We start from the raw sequence: 15,727 nt of genomic DNA on the forward strand, positions 1-15,727 counted from the left end.
AATGCAACGTGGATCCCGAGCCCTATTCCCACAGAAATTCTGTAAATTACTCAACTCCTTGAAAAAGCTCATTTACAACACAAAGGGAGGACACTTTAACAAAGAAACCCCAGCACACCAGCTGAAGTCACCAAACCACATTCCTACATTTGCATTTGATTTGAAAATGGAGCACCAGAGGAGAGCCGTTAACACCTTTGGGGGGATACTTGATACAAACTAGGTGCAGACTAAAGTCTGCACTTTGGGACTTCTAGTGTTAAGTATTAATTAATGTTTGTATTATTCTGTATTTGAACTGTTCTGTGTTTGAATTATTTTTGTGAATAAGTTAAGCTTAACAGGCGATGTTCTGAGCGGATGATTGGTAAAGGGACAAATTGGTCAAGGTGTTTGACATAGTCTGTGGAAGCCATAAATCCGGAACATAAAAGTATGCGTGTTACGTGAGAGTATTGGCAACTAAGCGATAGTCAGCTTGCTCCATGAACTTGTGTTGTATTAGGTATTAAGTATTAGGTATTAAGAGGCTAAGCGATAGCCAGGCTAAGGGATAGCCAGAATATTACCGATTAAGCGATAATCGTAGAAAGAGTACCGCTCTACCGGATGACGTCTACCTATTTTCAGTTATCTGAGTAGGTCTGGGTAGCAGGGAAAATGCGTATGCCACTGTAGGAGACAGTGAGGAAAAGTAGAAGTGCACTGTAAATATATAATCATTTGTCTTGTGTGTCTTTGTCAGTGTGAAGAGTGAAAGAGTTAATTAACTAAGGGGGAGTAAGGGGTGAATAATAATAATAAATAATGATTACAATATTAATAAGGCTTAAAAGGTATAATAATAAATTAACAGAAATAATTATTGTAAAATATAGTTAAAAAAAGAATAAAATAAAAATTAACAGAATAGGTAACTGAAAAATAGGGACTTTAATTGCTAGTAGGAAAGTTCAGATCGCTGTGGTGAGTCCGGTTAGAACTCCAAAGAAAGCAGAGTCGTACTCCAATAGGTCAAACTTGTCCTTGCAATTTATTCATTAATTTCCATATCAATGTGTATGGTTTTCTAGAAAGACAACAAAAATATAATATCACTGTCTGAATAATTCTNAAGCCATTCTCAAGCACATATCAAGGTGCTCATTTTGAGCCTGGATCAATATTTATTTTTGATTCTGTTCATGGTGGAGAATCCTGCTTCACAGCAGCAGGTTGAGCCAAACATACTCTAAATGTTCAGGCTTCACTCTGGTCTGGCCAGGTCAAGATCCGCTATTGCAATCGCACCTAACAGTAAAAAGAACAGCAAGAAGATCCAGTTTGTCAAATTAAAATATAGTAACAACAGATTTAGATTGAAATTTTCAGCTAACAGCTCTTTAGTTAAAATATAACTGTTAATATTTAAAAAATAAAATACAATAAAGTCAATTAAAAGTGCTGTTTTTGTTTCACTTTGAAAGTATAACTTAAATCGTACAGGCTAGGTCTACAGAACGAAAGACACAGATTGTTACAGTTACAAACAACAAAGTCTGATAATAGTCATTTAAGTCCTCATTTCCAAAAGAAGCATTTTAATTCTACTGTCATAACAATTTAAGAAATAGAAGATTTTAGAATAAATTTAATGAAATAACCTACTTTCTACAGTGATGTTGACTGGGTTGCTGAACTGCACTGATTCCAACTCACACCAGTACAGTGCTTTATAGGGCCAGTCAATGCTTATGTTGCATGTGGGTGCATTCATTTCCCCCCACTCAGTGCAGTATGATACATTTGACCAGTGAGCTGTTAAGATCCTCACTCTTCTCTCAGCAGAGTTTTCTCTGCAGTTCACTGTTACAGACTCAGAGGTGAAGTGTTGCTCTCTGTCAGGACTCACTGTGAGAGACACTGCTGGATGAGGATCTGGAAAACAGCATAGAACAAATATTCAATTCAAGACCATAAAACACATTTATTTAATTCTGTTGGTGAAGGAATCAATTAAACATTTTTATGAAAAAGCACTCCAATCCTACAAATCATTCATACTGTTTCTTGGAAGTGTAAAAGACTTCTTTTTATAGGTGGTTTTATAAAAAGACTTTATGAGCGTTCTGGCAAAATGTTTTAATGTACTTCATGTCAAGTATCCCCTTAAACCTAAATATTTAACATTTTTGTATCAGTAGTTCTGTCAGTCTCGAACTCTGAATTATTAAAACAATAGATCCCACTAAAACTTTATTAAATTTACAATTTTTTCTTTTCTGAATATGTTTACCCTCTGTCTATTGAATGTGTTTGTGATCTTTTTTTAGAATCACCTTTCTTTCATAAATTCAAACTAAGAAGTATAACAAGGATTTGTGCTGAGTTACACCACTAAATTCCCTAGACCTAAGTAAAGGGTAGAAAATTATTTTACATTTAAATGTAACCCCTCAAGTTACATGTAAAACCTTTTTTCTCCTACACCCCTTGAACATTTTCCTGGGTTCAATGCATTGTAGACATTTTCACTTTTGATAGTGGTGATCACCTTTTGCTTAATTTGGTAAGCATTTTGCACCCACAAATTGGAGGTCTTACACATTGCAAAAGTCTGCAGTAAGTGTACACACAGATTTTCTGTTAGCTTTAAATGCACGGTAAATGTGGTGTTTTGTTGACAACTGTTGTTTGCTACCGCAAGTGAATGCATCAATTTTTCTTGTCAATACCTTACTGGTCAGTCAAGGGCAGAATCAAGTTTGAGCAATTTTTATTGGGTGTGATGGACTGGGAGGAGGATGGGACTGGGAGTGTGCGCGCCCGCAGCTCTGTACAGTCAGGTGGCCGGCGGCTGTTCAGGAACAAGGTTGGGAAGAAGAAGAGGAAGAAGGAAGCATCTGATCTTGGGTGATGGGTTGGAGAGCGGTGGCGTATGGTCGGTGTATGGTAAGGAAGCGATTCTTGTGGAATGGAAGAGGGAAATAGTGATAATAAAGAAGATTGGAAGAGGGTAGCCTCAAAAAATGAGAAAAAGGGAAAAAAACAGAGATCAGTTGAGGGGGAGTCCAGTTCAGAACATTCAAGTGATGATAAATCCATACATTCCACAGCAAAACAGAATGAGTACAAAGTCATATTCAAAGTCGTTAATCAGGCAGACTCTTTTGCAAATTGTAATCCGGTTCACTTAACAAAAACCATAAATAAACTAGTAGGAGTAGTTAGTAGTTAATCAACTGCAGAGACAGCGGTCAGCAAGGCAAAGCCATTCGGATCAACAAAATTGATGGGACAAGAGTTCAGTGCAGTTTGGTGGAGAACAAAAAAATCAGCAGGGAAGTCATTGGAGGTGTTCCACTAAGAGTTTCTGAAAAAGAAACAACACACAGACTGGAGTCTTTGTGTCTCCTCTTCTCAGGAAATGTGAGTTGCAACTATCCTCTCTTTCAAGATAAACAACTCCAATTCCCCACTGAGCCTGAATCTAACAGTCTGTCTTCCCCTCATCTTTCAGTTTTCCGGCTGAGCAGTGTTCGGAGGAACTCTGCACCGAACTCTAAATACCTTTCAATAAAACCCGTTCAAACTTTTACTCTGTGTCTCTCTGTTTGGCTTCACTGCAGGTGGGTCCGAGCTTTAGATAAAATCATGACAGAACACTCTTAAGAGATCCCAAGAAATTTTGTGGATTTTTAATGCAATGTATCATCCAATTTAATCATGCTCCAAGTAAGTTCCTCCAGGACTCATCTAAGATATCATATATAATCTCTCATCTCACAGACCTTGGATTGGGCTAAGGTAAGATTTTCCTCCTCATCCAATTACGAATGCACTTTTGATCAGTTTCTCAAAGAGTTTAAGCAAACTTTCAACCATGAGACTGACAAGACGTTAATCTCCCGTGAATTTTTGAAACTTAGACAAGGATAGAAAACAGTTTCTTAGTTTCTGAGCCATAGATTTCCGAATCATGGCAGCCGCTTCAGGCTGGAATGAAGCAGCCCTAAAAGGTTTTTTTCTCAAGCACTTTGTGAATCTATCAAGGATGAATTAGCTTCCTTAGACTATCCTAATTCTCTCGAGGATTTAATTAATCTCTCTATTCACTTGGATAAGCGAATTAGAGCCCGTGCTAAGGAGAGGAGTAGCAAGATGGCTCCTGCCAAGTCTCCAGTAAACAACTTTCCTTTCAGACTGCCTGCTAGTCCTTCTGCACCTAAACCTATTCAGTTAGGCAGCCTTTGTTTAAGCCCTGAGCAGAAGCAACACAGAATGCTATCAAAACTCTGTTTATATTGTGCCATTTTGTAGCCTCTTGCCCTCTGTTGGGAAAAGCCAGGTTACACCAGTAGAGAGAGGGCTACTGGCGGACCAGAAGATTTCTCCCTCTTCACCTCGTTTTCTCCTTCCTGCATCGTTACAGCTAAATAATAGATCCGTCTCTTTATCGGTTCTAATTAATTCTGGCTGTCAACGGAACCTAATTGACTCAACTTTCGCTCATCAGATGGGAATAGAGCTTATTCCTCTACAGAGTCCTCTTTGTGTTTTTGCCTTGGACGGCAGAAATCTGCCTCAAATAACCCATCAGACAATGCCTCTGCAGCTAACATTTTCTGGTAATCACATTGAGAACATCTCCCTTTTTATGTTCCCTACTGCTAACTCTGCCTTAACCTTGGGATTTGAATGGCTCCAGGCTCACAATCCCTCTATTAACTGGACCAACAGACAGATGTGGATTCATGGTCTGTTGATTGTCATTCACACTGCCTCAGATCTGCTGTTCCCCCAGGTTTCCAGGTTCAGGAACCCCTAGAATCGGACGCCATTGATCTTTCTTCCATACCTGCTGACTACCACCACCTCTCCCAGGTATTCAGTAAATCCAAAGCCTGTTCTCTGCCGCCCCACAGACCATACGACTGTGCCATTGTTCTGCATCCTGGAGCTCCTATGCCTAGCAGTCGCCTTTTCAACATCTCCAAGCCAGAAAGGGAGGGCATGGAGAAGTACATAAAGAATTCCCTTGCGACCAGCATAATCTGTCCCTCTTTATCTCCCCTAGCAGCGGGTTTCTTCTTTGTGGGAAAGAAGGACGAATCCCTGCGACCCTGTATAGATTACAGAGGTTTGAACCAAATAACCGTGAAAAACAAATATCCTTTGCCTTTGTTGTCATCAGCTTTTGAACCCGTCCAAGAAGCTACAGTTTTCACTAAGCTGGATCTCAGAAACACCTTCTCCGCATCAGGGAGGGAGACGAATGGAAAACCACCTTCAAAACTCCCACTGGACACTTTGAGTACTTGGTAATGCCTTTCGGATTAACTAATGCTCCTGCCTGTTTCCAGGCTTTGGTCAACGATGTTCTGAGAGATTTTTTAAATGTTTTTGTTTTTGTTTATATTGATGACATCCTCATATTCTCCAAAAATCTATCCGAGCACAAGATCCACGTTCGGCAGGTCCTCCAACGCCTGCTCGAAAACAAGCTTTTCGTAAAAGCAGAAAAGTGTGAATTCCACAGGGCATCTGTTTCCTTCCTTGGATTCATCCTTGAGGGCGGACAAGTAAGACCCACTGAAGAAAAGATAAAGGCCGTTTTGGATTGGCCAATCCCAGAGACCCATAAGTAGCTCCAACGTTTCCTGGGATTTGCTAACTTCTACAGAAGGTTTATCCGCAAATATAGTCAAACAGCTCTTCCTCTGACTGCTCTGACTTCCTCCAAGGTTCCCTTTGTGTGGTCCCCTGAGGCTGAAGTTGCCTTCTCCCACCTTAAGAGACTCTTTGCCAATGCTCCCCTTTCTCTCTCAGCCAGATCTCTCCAAATAGTTTGTGGTGGAGGTGGGTGCTTCAGTTTCTGGAGTTGGAGCTGTTCTCTCCCAAGTTTCCGGTACCGATAACAAGCTACACCCATGTGACTTTTTTTCTCGCAGGCTCACTCCAGCAGAAAGAAATTATGATGTGGGTGATTGAGAACTTCTAGCCATTAAACTGGCTCTGGAAGAATGGAGACAGTGGCTTCAGGGAGCTGTACACCCGGTTCAGGTTTGTACTGACCACAAAAATCTCTCCTACATACAATCTGCTAAAACACTTAACCCCCGTCAGTCTCGTTGGTCTTTATTCTTCTCTCGGTTCAACCTCTCAATCTCTTTTCGCCCTGGCTCTTGGAACATCAAACTGGATGCCCTTTCCAGGCAGTTTTCCCCGGATGAATCTGAGGAGTCGTCTGCTCCCATCCTGCCTCCTAGCTGTTGCGTCACTGCGGTAACCTGGGAGATTGAGGATTTAATCAGACAGGCCCAACAGACTGAACCAAATCCTGGTACTGGGCCACCCAACCGTATGTATGTACCAACCTCCTTACGAGCCCGAGTTATTAACTGGATGTATTCTTCCAAGTTCTCTGCTCATCCAGGGATTAGCAGAACGGTTGCCCAAATAAGTCGTAGTTTTTGGTGGCCATCCTTGTTGAAGGATGTCAAGGAGTTCGTTCTGGCCTGCCGCACCTGTGCATGCAACAAGCCCTCTCATCAACCACCTTCTGGTCTACTTCAACCGTTACCAATCCCCAAGCAACCCTGGTCTCATATCGCTATTGATTTTGTAACTGGACTCCCCACTTCCAAAGGTATGACTACCATCCTAACTATTATAGATCGTTTCTCCAAGGCCTGTCATCCCGTTCCATTGAGAAAACTACCCACTGCCATGCAGACTGCACAGCTCCTTGTTAAACATGTCTTCCGCCTTCATGGGATTCCTCAGGACATCCTGTCTGACNAAACAATGTCACTGACTTCTGACATTACTTACTTGCATTTCACGCACAAACATCAAAAGGAAGGTGACAACAAACTGCAACAGCAGGACAGAATCCACAAACTGAGAACGGTAAACTCCATTGCTCCTTTTTTCCTTCTCTCACCTTCCTCATCTACATGCTACGCAGCGGTGCCCTATGCCCCGCCCCTTAAAGGGCTCAACACATCAAACTGTCAGGCAGCCTTTTTCACAGTAACGATAAAATACATAGTTAAAGGAATAGAATAAATTAACAAGGTCCCAATTTAAAATTACGAAATAGGTTATAAGTGAATATAAAATTATGTTATACATAAAATAGATTATAGAATAACCAAACAGAATACTTAGTGAAAAGTACAAAATAACGTTATAAATTTGGTCTATTAGAGATCCTAACTCAAATTGTAGAGATCTAAAAATTAAGAAGTAGAATAATTAGACAAAAAAGAAGGAAAAATAAAAATAAAACACGATCTGTATTGGACAGAGCAGAACTGGTTAAATTAATATTAATTAAAGATTATAAAAGTTAGTGAATAAGCACAGACCCCAAGGGTTGAGTGACTGCCGATTGCCATGGGAGCCAATATGAGCAAACAGACTGAGGGGCTAACGCCTGCCAAGCTGGTAATAATGACACACCCATCCAATAAACGCAAAATTCAAAAATGCATGACAGAATGGCATAAGATAACATCTGGGAGAAATCGTTGGCCTAAAGAGGGCAGCTTTGATCCGTCATGCTGTGATGAAGTGGAAGAAAGATTGAGGGATAAAGATAAGAAACGAGACCGAATGCATTTGCATAAAAAACAGAAACATGCTGAACAGAGAGACATCCTGCGATATTGTAAAGTTGAACACCATAAGAGTCCAACAGCCCCTGACTACACTGATCATAAGCCACCACCTTATCGCCCCAGCGTAGCAGGCCAGTATCCAGTAATGATAGAGAAACCAGGTAGCAAGGGATAAATTACAGGACAACTTAGTGTTAGAAGAAGATGAGGAAGAAGCAGAAAAAGAAATGAGTAACATGCAGCAGAAAGAGCATGACTATAGCAGTGAAGACGAAGAATCAGATAGAACCTTAGAAGTAAGGAGAAGATCACACTATAGCCGTCCCCTACCCCCAAGACGTCGCAGACGTATACCATATCATAGAGTCCCCATATGCCATTCAGAGCCCAGGACCAAGTTGACATATATGGATGAAACCGAATCAGTGGTAGAACAGATAGACAAGGAGCTGGAAAAATTGAAGGAAGAGTTTTCACAAATCGTCAGCAGGGAAGAAAAGGAAAAAGAAAAAGCACAAGTGAAACTTCAAAGGAATATGAGAGAGATAATAAAAAGACAAAAGGAGGAGAAGAAAAGACGAGACAAAGAATTAGACCACCTGCGGGAGGAGCCCTGCCACAGCAGACCCAACCTCAACCATTCCCTCCTATTCATGTGAATCTAAACCAAGGAGGAGGCCCCCAACAAGCAGTGTTTGGAAGGGGACGAGGGGGGGCCACCCCTGCGGGGAAGATGGAGGGGACCACAAGGAGCCCCAAGAAGGCCCCCTAAACGCCAATACTAGCAGGCAGGTCCAGACATGGGACAACAGCGAGCGAGAGCAATGCTGGGGATGTGGACAAGTTGGACACATGCAAAGGGACTGCCCCATTAACCCATGGATGGGACCTCAGCCCCCTACTGCTGGACCAGCCACCTATGGAGCAGGTCAAGAGATGTACTGGCAATAGGGGTGCCCAGAGAAACCTGATGGAGAGGCCATTCTACCTGTATTAACCCAACACCCACAAACAGAACCCACCATTGATGTCACTATATATGACAGCCATCATCGCTTCATGATTGATACAGGAACGGCCTACTCCTGTATAGGGAAAAGTGGAATTGGCCTGCCTCTCTCAGCATCAAAGATTCGAACAGTAGGTTTCTCTGGGAAGACCCAAATAATACCCATGACTGAGCCAGTTCCCATGATCATAGGTGAAATGACTGTGTATGCACCACTGCTTTACTCAGACACGCCAATCAATCTACTGGGAAGAGATGTGCTATGCCAGCTCAATGCAAAAATTAAATGTACACCTAATGGAATTTCTTTTGAAGCAACAGACAAGAATGAAGCCTACATGATGCCACTAGGCCTGCAAATGACCCCCCAGACAACAAGTCATGAGCTAGAAGACCAAGTATTTTGGCTGAAACTCACATCACCAACCTCCTTCCTCCAACTAGAGTGGGAAACATGGAGACCCCTGATAATGAATCACTACGACATATCAAAAGAACCTTTTCTCCCTCTCCATTGTACCATTTTTTATGACAAAGGCATAACACACGAAGACTATGAGAAAAGTTGGGATGAAGAAATTAACAACAAAACAACTGTCATCCAATATGCTGACATAGTGGTTGGACCACAAGGAGCTGCAGCTGTTGTCACATTTCCTGATAAAGATATAGCAGAATGGTTCCAGGTAACCAACTCAGCACCACATGTCACATTACTGATTGCAGACAAGTATGAGTCACATGACCTAGGACCCATTGTTCAAGAAGCCAAGCAAGTCACTGAATGGGTTGACACAGCATGACAGCATGGGACTGAATTAGCATGTCAAAAGATGGACTGTTTTTCAAAATCTCATATTCACTCAATCCCATCTGATCTGACGCTATTCGTAGACGGATCATGCGTCAGAGGTGAGACAGGGAATAGAGCTGGATATGGAATAGTCCAACTTAACCCTGATGGGACCTTTACCAAGGTACAAACAATGAGCCTAGATCAACCTTGCTCTGCCCAGTTGGCAGAGTTAAAAGCATTAACAGCTGCATGTAAACTAGCTACTGGAAAAAGAGTGACAATCTAAACTGACAGTGCATATGGATATGGGGTATGCCATGTAAATGCAAGCATCTGGAAACAACGAGGGTTCGTTAGAACAGATGGTACCCCAGTAAAACATGGGCAAGCTGTTGTGGAATTAATAAAAGCTATGCAAGTTCCATCTGCGTTAGCTATTGTAAAATGTGCGGCTCATCAGACAGCAAAGACACCCATTGCCATAGGAAACAACTTGGCAGATGAAGCAACCAAAGAAGCTACAGGACCTGCAGTACAGGGACCAATAGTTCATATAGCTGAATGTGAACCTATTGCTAATCTAGCCTCATTAATAGAAGCCCAGAATAGAGTATCTGAAGCGGAAAAACGTCTGTGGGTGCAAAGGGGGGCGACACGTCTATCACGCCCCCATGATGGGTTGTGGCGTAGTTGTTGAGGGCATTTTGTACTACCTTTGTCTTTGTTACCAACCGCGATTAAAATAATGCATGGACCTGATCATTGTTCACGAGCCCAAGTTATTCAAAAGTTTCAGGCAGTCTGGTGGTCACCTTACATGACACCTATGGTAGACAGAGAACTGGCCTTATGCCCACATTGTCCTAAGTATGATGTGCGTAAAATGTTCACACAACCCTTAGCACATATCCCCATGCCAGATGGTCCATTCCGCCATCTGATTATGGATTACGTGGACATGATAACTCTGGTTCAGGGAAAGAGGTATATGTTGGTGGTTGTTTGTAGTTTTAGCAGATCGGTGGAAGCATGCCCCACTGCTAAGAATGACCACAAAGCAGCAGCAAGGTTTTTGTGCAAAGAAGTTTTTCCCAGATTTGGCATGCCTGATACAATATCATCTGATAATGGACCTCATTTTGTTTCACAGGTGATCCAGCAAATGTTCAAACAGTTGTGCATAAAACAGCAATTTGCGTGTGTGTATTATCCCTAGTCACAGGCATCCGTGGAACGAGCTAACGGAGTGTTGAAATGTAAAATGGCGAAGATAATAGCTGACAGCAACAACCGTTTAACATGGGTTGATGCCTTGCCTGTTGCACTGATGGCAATGCGTTCTCAAACTAACCGAATAACCCATCTTACCCCTCATGAAATGCTTACAGGTCGACCAATGCCTCTCCCACAGGTTCGAGGACCCCAACAGGAGGAGGTTTCCCTAGCACAGCTTGAGCGTGAACTGGGGGANTCTTTCTGAGTCAGAGCCGTTGAACTGGAGTCAACTTTTGAGCTGGGTGGAATACGCCCATAATTCTAATGTTTCAAAGCTACTGGTCTATTTCTCCCTTCAAGATCTCCCTTGGATACCAGCCACTCCCTCAGAGGAGGCAGACATCGCTGTTCCCTCCGTACAACAGCACATCCGCCACTGCTGGACCTTATGGAACCGGGCCAGGACGGCCCTGAGAAGGAACTCCCAGCAGAATCAACGGTGGGCGAATCGTAGGAGGAGAGCTGCCCCTTCCTATCGCCCGGGCCAGAAGGTCTGGCTCTCTACTCGTGACATCCCCCTTAAGTCATTGGTCCTTATGAGGTGGAAAGGACCATTGGGGAATCTGTCGTTCGTCTCCACTCTTCCCATCCATCCCACCTTCCATGTGTCCCAGATCAAGCCTCAGCGGGTGCCTGTGCCCACCCGCTGAGCCCCCCCCCCTTGGACATTGATGGCCACCCCGCCTACACGGTTCGTCGGATCATCGATGCCCGTCTCCGTGAGCATGGGTGGCAATACCTTGTGGACTGGGAAGGTTACGGTCCTGAATATCGCTTCTGGGTTCCTGGATCGTACATCCTGGATCCCTCCCTCATTCGAGACTTCCGCCTCTCTCAGCCCTCCGGTTCCTCTGGACCGCTGGGTGGCGGTCGTTGAGGGGGGGATACTGTCAGATCCCAGTTTTTGTGTTCGTCTGTTTGTGTTGCCTTATGTGTTTCTCCCTTCCACCACCAGGAGGCGCCTGGCTCCGGTTCGCCTCCGCACACACCTGCAAGCGGTTGCCTCATCACCGGAAGCTGCTGGGTGGCACTACTTTGAAGCCAGAGTGTTTGGGGTACTCTAGCCAAGCCTTGTTTATGCTGAGTCTAATCTGAGTTTTGTATTTTTGAGTTTTTGTTCTCTAGCCAAACTGAGATCACATTGAGTTTAACTGAGCACTTGTTTCTCCCTGAGTCTCAACTTTGTTTGTTCTTTGCCTTTCGGCAGGAAGCCCTTCCTGCAAACTGGACCTTTTCAGACCGCCTTCTCCAAAGCAGGATCAACTGAGCCTTACACTGAGCGATGGATACCAAACAGGAGGTTTGGATCCAGCCCCTTTGAGCACACTGAGAACTCTCTCTAAGTAAGGAAGTCATCTTCACCACGACCCGTTCAAGTACCACAGGAAAACTGAGTTGCAACCAGCGGCTGCATCATTCCATTCTGTCCGAGTTCTGGGTAAACCCTGTTCCGCCCTCCACCGAATCAAACAAACCCTGGAAGACCAACACACAGACTGGAGTTTACGTGTCTCCTCATCTCAGGAAACGTGAGTTGCAACTATCCTCTCCTTCAAGATAAACAACTCCAATTCCCCACTGAGCCTGAATCTAACAGTCTGTCTTCCCCTCATCTTTCAGTTTTCCGGCCGAGCAGTGTTCAGAGGAACTCTGCACTAACTCTAAATACCTTTCAATAAAACCCGTTCAAACTTTTACTCTGTGTCTCTCTGTTTGGCTTCACTGCATGTGGGCCCGAGCTTCAGATAAAATCATGACAGACTTAAATGTGGAAATGGTTGAAAACATGATGGGAAAACAGATAGGACCATCAGAAACTGGCAGAATTACAATGATTTAAAGATAAATTAAAATTATGAGGGCAAATGTGATTTAATATTTATTATGTTGGGTTATGTTAAACAGTTTTTTTTTTTTTTGGAGGGTGAATCGTTTCCTGTTTCTTTGCTTTACTCCATATCAGTTGGTGGCAGTAATGCACTTCTTACAAGTTTGCCAACCGCCATAAAACCTCATAAGAAGAAGAAGAGGGAACAAGGTTGGGTCTGTGCCGTTGCGGACTAATATTTTTTTCCCGCTAATCAGTTGGAGCTACAAACTTTTTCCTGCGCACTTTCCTGGGTTTTGGAACTGCAGAAACGGACCACGCTCAATGTTTTGCCCCGGTTTTTGGAGAGGCAGATCCTAACCATGCTTGTGAGCTGGAACGGACTGTTGGACCGGAGCTGGAGCAGTTTTGTGATTCCTGTACAACGGGTAATCCATGGTGGGGTGAGTAACCCGTTCCCTGCGCGTGTTTTGGGCGCCGCTATAAGTGGAACTGGTATATTCAGCAGACAAATGCTAATCATTCCTTCAGGCCTGCAACGAAAAGTTGACCAACTGTTTAGTAACTCAGCAGAAAAGACTAAATATTCCGGGGGATACAGCCTGTTTGATACATTAAGCCTTGTTTGCTGACTTTTTGGACACAACCTATATAAAGGGTTGGGTTGAGCTATTCTACTACAGCACTGTTGCACAACTTGTGCTTTAAATCTTACTACTAAACTCATTGGTTTGCAATATTTATTCTTAGCAATTCCAGTGTTCAATATCTAAGTTCTGTGTGCTGAGTTGAGTGCTATTGTTATATTATACTGAAAGTTAACGTGTTCTGTTAACGTACACTGCCCTTGTTGTATTACTGAGCAGTACGGTTTATTAAACTGGTATATTTCTAATTTACCAATTCTTCTTCCTTATTTTAGCACATTCCAAGTTACACCTCATTTGCATTTTAGTGGTAGTTCGTTGGCCTTGTGCTTGTGTTCGGTTACGCTCTCTATTTACCTCGTACACTGTTGCCGGTTAAGAAACTATTTTCTTGGTGTAGTAATTGATAGAGTGCAGGTCATAGAATCTGGGCACTGTTCTTAGGGAAAATCAGAACAGTATTACATAAACAAAGTCAAAATATAAAAAAAAAAACTGTTGAAAGTATTGCCAAAAAGAGAAGTATAAAAATAGCATAATTTAAAAAAATCATTAAAAAAAAATCTAAATTATTTCTTCATGTTCTCGTTAGATACTACAAAACACAGGACAGAAAACAGAACTAACCTGCGGACCAGACAAACTCTGGTTCACTGTAATCAGTAAAATCCTCTCGGTTTCCTCTTCCAGCTCTACATGCATATCCTGCTGTGTCTCTCTGTCCATGAATGATGAAGGAGTCCTCTACAGTCCCATTGACGCTGTTAGCCAGCAGCTCATATCTGTAGTCCTCCTGTGATCAATCAGGAACAGCTTCATACCAGTAGAGCCTCCATCCTGTAGATGGAGGATCAACCTTACAGCTCAGATTAACTGAGTCTCCAGGACTCAGCCATGATGGAGACACAGTCAGGACAGCTTTTGGCTCTGTTGGACAAAGAAATATATTGATTTTGATTTGAAAATCATTCGCTATAAAGTGTTAGATCTAAAGTCAATATATAATATATATACAAATTATCGCACTGTCTATATTATTCACAAATTTGTGGATAAGTGCAAAGCTTCACATTATAGTTGGTATCTTACAGCCACTTTTGAAAAGCTCTGTTAAATTGTTACTCATTTATAAATTCTTTTTAACTTTTTACAAAAACTTGAATAAATATCTGAGGATTATAGTGTTTCTTCCTTCAAGAATATTCCAAAGAAAACAAATGGTGGAACCATATCTGCCACAATTCTTGGATATTTGATTTTTTGGGCTTCTGCTGTTGTCACTATTTCTTTCTTTGTGTATTTATAGTCTGGCTGCTGCCTTTTTTGTTCATCCATTGTTTACCAATGTCTTTATTTATTTGTATGAATTCTTACATCTAGACGTAGATTACAGCCTTTATAATCTTTTTTCTATGATCCCTCACTCCTTAAACTGAAAAATAAAAAAATACATCTAAAAATAAGTAAAGTATAAGTCTGTAATTAAGCTAATCAGCCAATGGAATGAGTATTATTATCCTTAAAATAATAGTTAATGATTAGTTATTATGAACTTGAAAGAGACTGCTGTTTTTTTTTTATCATATTAAATATAAATTCTCTAATTCCATTGGTAAACTGTCTCACTTTTCTGTTTAATAAAAAAAATCACTTATTTTGAGAAAATATTGCTTAGATCTTTTTTTTTTTTGCAGGGAATCTGCTTAGCTGTTGTTCATTATGACCTGTTTTTCTCTTCAGTCTCTCTCTGTGTATTTTTTGTTTGTTTTTTGTTTCTTTTCTGAAACCTCTGGCCGATATGTGCATCATGATTCATGATTTTGCCCCGTGTCCCTAATTCTCTGCCTGGTTCTCTATATAATTAGATTTATTTTTTTGATTTTTCTTTTTTTTTTTTTTTTTATAATTTTCTACATTAAAGAACTTCATTTTTCCACTTTTTATTAAACCTTTTTATTTTTATTACAACATTTATTAAACCCTGCGTTGGATCCTTCTTCCCCCAAACCAAGACAATGTCCTAATTAAAAGCTGCTAAAAATGCTGTTAGTATCATGTTTTCTTTCCATTCCCAATTAGGATGTTTGTATGAGGTATTCTTTTGCTGTTTGTGTAGTAAATTAATCTGCACTTATGATTAAAATATGTTGGATACAAGTTTTACATATTGAATAAATGTTTTACTATAAATGCATTTATGACAGAAAAGTCAAGAAAAATCTAAAAGTGAAGGCCAGCATGGAGAGATAGAAAGCAGTATGTGTGTAAACTCTGAGCTCACTGCAGGTGCAGCTTTGAAGATAAGGCTAAGTTGGGAAAAACGCAGGGAATAAGCGGGCAGCACTAACAGTACTGAGCCTAAGGCCATTGAAGGCCTTTGATGCCACAGGGAGCAGAAATGAGGCCTGTTTTTAAGACATACACATGGAGAATGGGTTGTTCAGGGGTTGCACAGTTTAGCTAAACATATTGTGATAATTGAGTTGTCATCTCAGAGAACACTGTGCAGTACTGGTCACAGAAAAGGTGATGTTTTACTGGGACATGGAGCACCAGGGTTATGCTGAC

General features: G+C 41.7%; 1 pseudogene; it reads right to left on the minus strand.

Annotated features, from left to right (window-relative positions):
* Positions 1-15,727, minus strand: part of LOC107099601 — a 21,802-nt pseudogene that overhangs the window by 1,937 nt on the left and 4,138 nt on the right.

Source organism: Cyprinodon variegatus, unplaced genomic scaffold (assembly GCF_000732505.1).
Source record: "Cyprinodon variegatus isolate N-32 unplaced genomic scaffold, C_variegatus-1.0 Scaffold887, whole genome shotgun sequence".
NCBI classification, from domain to species: domain Eukaryota; kingdom Metazoa; phylum Chordata; class Actinopteri; order Cyprinodontiformes; family Cyprinodontidae; genus Cyprinodon; species Cyprinodon variegatus.